Source organism: Nipponia nippon, unplaced genomic scaffold (assembly GCF_047370975.1).
Source record: "Nipponia nippon isolate SJK-2023a ecotype South Korea unplaced genomic scaffold, ASM4737097v1 scaffold_19, whole genome shotgun sequence".
Taxonomy (NCBI): domain Eukaryota; kingdom Metazoa; phylum Chordata; class Aves; order Pelecaniformes; family Threskiornithidae; genus Nipponia; species Nipponia nippon.
Window position 1 is genome coordinate 5,826,178 of NW_028262335.1, and position 6,000 is coordinate 5,832,177.

Consider the following 6,000-nt stretch of genomic DNA (forward strand, 5'->3'; position numbering starts at 1 on the left):
GCGTGCTGAGCTGTAAGACAAAAGCCGGTGGGAGGCACCGGGTGTATGTCAACCCGCTTAACGCGGACAGGTCACCTCCAGATTAACTTGCATAAATCCTGACTTCATTAAAGCTGCAATCCCCTTTTGCACAGAGAGCTCTGGCGAGGGGAGATGAGGTGAAAGTGTGCTAGTCAGGCCGTCCATCTGACCCCGGGGTTGCTCTGCCTCATGTCGGTCCCGAGGCAGCAAGAACAAGATAAATCTTTCACGCTGGAGTGTCCCCAAAGAAAGAATGAAGTTAACATCTGCCTGGGAGCTGTGGCAAAGGTGTTTTGAGGGAAAAGTAAGAAAGCAGAGCAATACGAAAGCTGGCCGGAGCTGCTCAGGGGATGCTCAGGTTGCTAAATGACGGATCCTCTTTGCAACGTGGCAGCTGGAAGCCAGGGGAGCTCTCGGGGTCTGCGTGTGAACTCTGCCGGTCTGTGGACGTAGGGGACCGAGGCCTCATTTATCACTTGGTCACCAGAATGTTTCTGCCATCCCACCCAGAAAGGAGGAAGAAAAGTGAAATATGGAGAAAGTTGGCAGTTTTTAGCTTTTTTGGGGAGGACTCTGCCCTTAATTAGACTTTCCCCAGGAGCTGGATTTTTGAGTAGGTCTCCTCCGCCATCTCTCTCTGTGCACCTCCTCCAGCACCTCCCTGCCGCTCCTCGCATCTCTCCTCCCGCGTTCCCTCCCACCATGGCTGACACTCCTCAATCTGTCTCTGCTCTGCTGGGCTGATGTTTCTGCACGCGATGAGGCATGACATTTGTTTCAGAGCTGACTGGAAGCAACTGTGATGGCCAAGTGCAGTTCATGCTTTCCTCCCGCACGTCACCTCCCGGCTGCTGAAACCTGCCCTGTATGTCCAACACGACGCTCATGCATGAGCTAATCGCGTGCTCAGGTGTGCGCTAACGGAGCACTCATGCATGAATAATTGGTCAGTCATGCAGGCAGTAATCAGGCGCTCATGCAAGAACTGATTGGGCACTCATGCATGATGTCATTGGGCGCCCAGGCATGATGCTACTGGGCGCTCATGCATAAAGTAATTGGGTGCTGAGGTGTGATGCAAATGTGCACCCGTACATGTTCTAATTGGGAGCTCAGGCATGAGCTAACAGCTCATATGTGAACTTATTGGGTGCTCATGTGTGACGTAATTGAGCAATCAAATTAATTGGGTGTTCTTGCATGAAACTAATCGGGTGCTGTGTGTGTACTAATTGGGCCCTCATGCATAAATTAGCTGGGCGGTCATGCGTGAACACGCTGGGCTCTCATGCATGTGCAAAATGGGTGCTCAAGCATGCGCTGATTGGGTGCTCGTGCGTAAATGAATTGGTCTGGGAGGCCATCTGGGCATGCTGTGCTCATGTTGGGCATGCTGGGAGTTGTGGTTCTTTCCCGTGGCAGCTGGAGCAGAGGTGCCCGGGGGTGGATGGAGCGGGTGGGGGCTGCCTGGGATCCCCCTGTGGGTGCCCCCCGCCATGGGTTCCCCTCCATGGGTGCCCACGTGCTCTGCAAGGCAGGGGAGGGTGCATGGCATGCAGATTTCAGCCCTCAAAGCAGCAGCTGGTCAGACTTCAAGCAGCAGTTCCCAAGTGGGGCTTGAGCCATGCTGTGGACCGCCCTTCTCCACGGTGCGCTCCTGGGCCTGTGCACATGACGGAGAAGTCAGATCTCAGCTGTAAGTTTGGGTATCACTTCTTCATTAATAGCTACATAAACAAAAACTCATGTGTATGCAAGAGACATCAGTAACCACTAATGACTTTGCTGTATTCAGGCATCTGTTATTAAAAATGTTCTCTGCAGAAACACACAAATATGGATGAGGGATAAATCAGGCATGTCTCTGCTGCTCTGCTCTAATGTATATAATCTTACCTCTGTGCATGCACATACCAATAAATTTGAAACCACTCTGGCCACAGCCGTACCAAGATGTCCTGCTGTTGTTCTACGAACATGATCTGCACTAAAGCTATGCCCAGCTCTTGGTGTGGGCTGCTGTATGGTGATACACCGCACAGGCAGTTCAAACCAATACACCGGCACTTGGAGGGATGCAGAGAAAAAAGCAGTAAATTACATTTAATTAATGTATAATTAATGCACTTTCTGGCTTTCTGTGTTTCCATGCAGGGCTCTGGATCTGCCTGCACGACAGGCATTTGGTTGCTGCTGCGGTTACTCAAGCTAGCTAATTCAGAACTCCAGTAGGGCTGCACAGGCGGTCTGCAATCTCTGTCTGTTTGTGAACCTTTCAGTATTTTCCAGAGTAGAGGGATGCCTTTTTACATCTTACGCATATGATGTGACCTACTCCTAGTCCTTGGGCTCCTGGAAGCCTGACCTGTCTTTTCCTGTACACCCAGAGACATGGAGAGACTCTTTGCATAGGTGTAGGGAGACCAGGAAAGGCAAAAGAGCTTGCAGGACTCCCAACTCCAACTCCCGCTCTCGGGGTGCCCGAGTCTTTCACTCCCGCTGCCGGCTGCGACACATTCGCAAGAGGAGCTCCGGCTTGTCGGCAGTGGCCATGTGCTTCCCAATGGCTAGTCTTCCCAAAAGAAGCACAGATCATAGCACATGATCTGATCTATGGCCATTTTAATGACTTCATATCACCCAGCACTGGAAATACTACCAGACTTCTCTGCACCACTTACAGAAAAAAGCAAGAGCCTAGTTTATCTGTATGTAGCACCGTCAGTGCATGTCAGTCCCTCCTGGGTCCTTATAGGCATGAACTCGACCTCTCTTTCCTTCCCCCTCCAAACAGGTCTTATGTACCGGGGGGCTCTTTTCTCTTCCATATGGTGTCAAGCCCACCTTGGGCCAGAGACCCTGGGAGAGCGCCTGGCAGACAGCTGGGAACAGAGGGAAAACAGCAGCCGCCGCTACTGTAACTTGCAAAGGACCGCAGCAGGATGGGAGAGGGATGCAGCGCCAGGAGCTGTCTCCCTGGAAACCGCAGCGTAGGAGACATAATGAGGAGTGTCCCTCCCCTCCAACCGCTCTTTAATTCCTTCTTCATCTTTCTTTACAGCTGGGGGAGTGAAGAGCAGAGCGGCAGGGCAGGGTGTCCCCCTCAGCCCAGCCTATTGTGAGTTTATGACACCTAGCTTTAGAAAAGCACATTTTTAACCCAGCTGCCGCTATAACTTATTGCGATGTCTTGTTATAGCTTGGGAGCGGAGGGGGAGGGACAAGAAGGGAGGTCATGCAAAGGGTGCTGTGTGTCCCAGAAGGGACCCTCAAAAAAAGTCAGAGGGGGAAAAAGACGCGGGCTCCCATCTCTTTCTCATTTGGCTCTTCCCACAAGCGTGGTTTCTAAATGATGCATTCAAGACTGGGGCATCTGAAGGCACGCTGGGGACAGAGCAATGGGACGGACATATTCATTCGTGCTGCCTGAAAGCATGTATGTTCTTACACTCTGAAGGCCGATTCAAATGCAGGCGACTAATGGGGAGGAGGGATAACAGCCCCGCAGAGTCGAGGTCCCCATGTCATCACTGCTGCTGTTGCCTGGGACCTAGGTGAGGCCCTGGAGGGTGAGCTCACTGCCCGGTGCAGAGCTCCGAAGGTGCTAACCCTTACAGCCTGCGGCTGCACCCTGGGGTGCCCGCCTCGCGCGCAGAAGCAGGTAGGCACCGTGCCCCGGTGCAAGAACAGCTGAGGAAAGCAAGCTCCATCCCAGGCGGGAGGAGGCTCACCGCGTGCATTTTCCCCAGGCTCTCGGTGCTCGTGGCCAGAGCAGATCCTTCATGGCTATGAAGTAAAGCGCTGGTGGGGTGCGGGCCCCGCCACGGACGTCCTGACCCCAGGGCTGCGCAGCTGAACTCCCTCCTTGCCCTGACACGCCGTTCTGCACTGCAGGGTCTTGCGGCAGGTAAGACGGAGGAAGCTGCCTTTTAAATCCTGCTCCAAAACTCTTAGAAGTTGAAGCAAAGGCTCCTGCTGCCTCCTTACGTGCATCAAAGCTTTAACCTCCTGCCCCTCGGAGGCAGCGTGCCCAGGCACAGACAGACTGGCTGGCTGCACAGACAGGCCGATGGTGCCCTCGTGTCCCTTTGCTTGGGGCAGAGATGCCTGTCCTGCCCTTTGGCTGTCACTTTGATTGCTCCTAGATGCTGCACCGTACTGCAGAAAAGGGAACTGGCTGCTGCCTCTCGCAGCAATACCCCCATGCCTCCTGCAAGACCTCCCATTCCCCAAAAATGGAGAGAAAAGACAGAAGCAAAGCCAAACATTCCTGCCATATGGGCGTCCCTCTGCTGTCCTCCGGCCGGGAGCACCCACCTCGGCTGGGGATGGGCACAAAGGCAGAGCAACTGCATCACCACGCGGCGGTGGCTGGCCCTCCCCTGTGCGGGGCCAGGGCTGGATGCTCTGCCTTGCGACGGGCTCCCGGGCTGCTCGTGCTCAGAGGAGAAAGTGAGGGAGCTGCTGCTGTTGTGGCCCCAATAAAAGGCTTGGCAGAGGCTTGGGTCCCTGAGTGACTGGGACCTTTTCTCCCTCCCCTTCCCCTACACGCCGTCTGTCCGACTGTACAGGACAAATGTCAGCGCTGACCTCTGAGGCTGGAGAACGACCTCCCTTAAGCCCAGCCACGCTCCTCTCCTTTGTGGCCCCAGGCAGATGAACCTCGGAGGTGCCCGGGAGCGGGACCGGGTGGGCGCCGGCAGAGAGCAGCCAGTCCCTCTGAGCGGGAAGAGGGATTGCTCCCCAGGGAAGGGCATCCGAGGGCGTTCGGCCTTTTTCCCGGCAATGGAGCCACCCCTGCAGGGCAGTGCTCCCCTGCTCAGCCCCATCCCTTGCCACCTCCCTTTTTGTCCTTCCTCCCTTTTTGTTATTTGAGAAATGAATTTTAAAAAATGGAATCAGTTTTCCCTTTGGGGGGATTAGAGTCCTCAGCATTCAAGCTCCCAGCGCAGGAAACAGTGGCTTTTCTTCTGGTGCAACTTGGAAAGACATGGCTCTCTGTTCTCCCTGAAAGCCCCTCACACTGAATGACCCACAGGCCCTGAATGAAGTGCCTCTCAATTAAAAGTTTCCCATTGATGCCGGCTGAATGAGACCTTGCTGCGGAATTCACCCTGGCTGAATGGCCCAGGCCTTCATCAAATATTAAGGGGCCAATAGATTTCCCACAATATTTGTACACCTTCCTTTGTGGGGATTTTTCCCTCCATTGAACCAGAAACCGTTAACACATCCGCTCCTGACGTGCCCCCTTCTGCTGCTCATTAGGGGCCGTGGCAGGGACGGTCACCGCTGCGTGCCACCCCCGGGACGGGCCCCGGGGAGGGCCAGCCAGCGGGACGCAGGAGCAGCCACCTGCTTGCATTCATCCTCTGGAGAGGCCAAGCCGAGCTTGAAATCCCACGGAGAAACGCAGGGAAGAGAGAGATGGGAGCGGGCAGCGCTCCTAACCGGCCCTTGCCTGTGCCTGCCCCGAGCCCTGGGCAAAACCCCCCCCAGTCGGGGGTCACCTGGCCGGAGAGGGGGCTTCGGTGGCACTAGCCCTCGCTCTCTCCTGGTGGTCCCAGGGACAACACAGGGAAAGGAGAGCCTCCCCTCCCACTCCCCCTTCCCAGCACAAAGGGAAAGTGGGCTTAAGTCCGGGGCTCCCTTCTGCCCAGGGACAAAAGCCCTGGGACACTTGAAGAGCAGCGAGGGCCTCGCTGACAGCTCTGATTGTTAAAGCACTGTGGCAGCAAGGCTGCCCCCACCCCGATTAATGATGCTAATTAGAAACCATGCAGGGCAGCCTCTTGGGGGTGGGGGTGAGGAGAGAGGGGTGGGCTCTGCATAATTTATTCTCACTTAATCTCATTAAGGGGGAAAAAAAAGAGAGCGAGAGAGAAATGAGTGTGGGAATGCAGTGCCCAGGAGGAGAACTACTGCTCGGTCCTTTTACAGCACCTCTTTCCGCCATAGGACTCAAAAGAGCTAAGTATC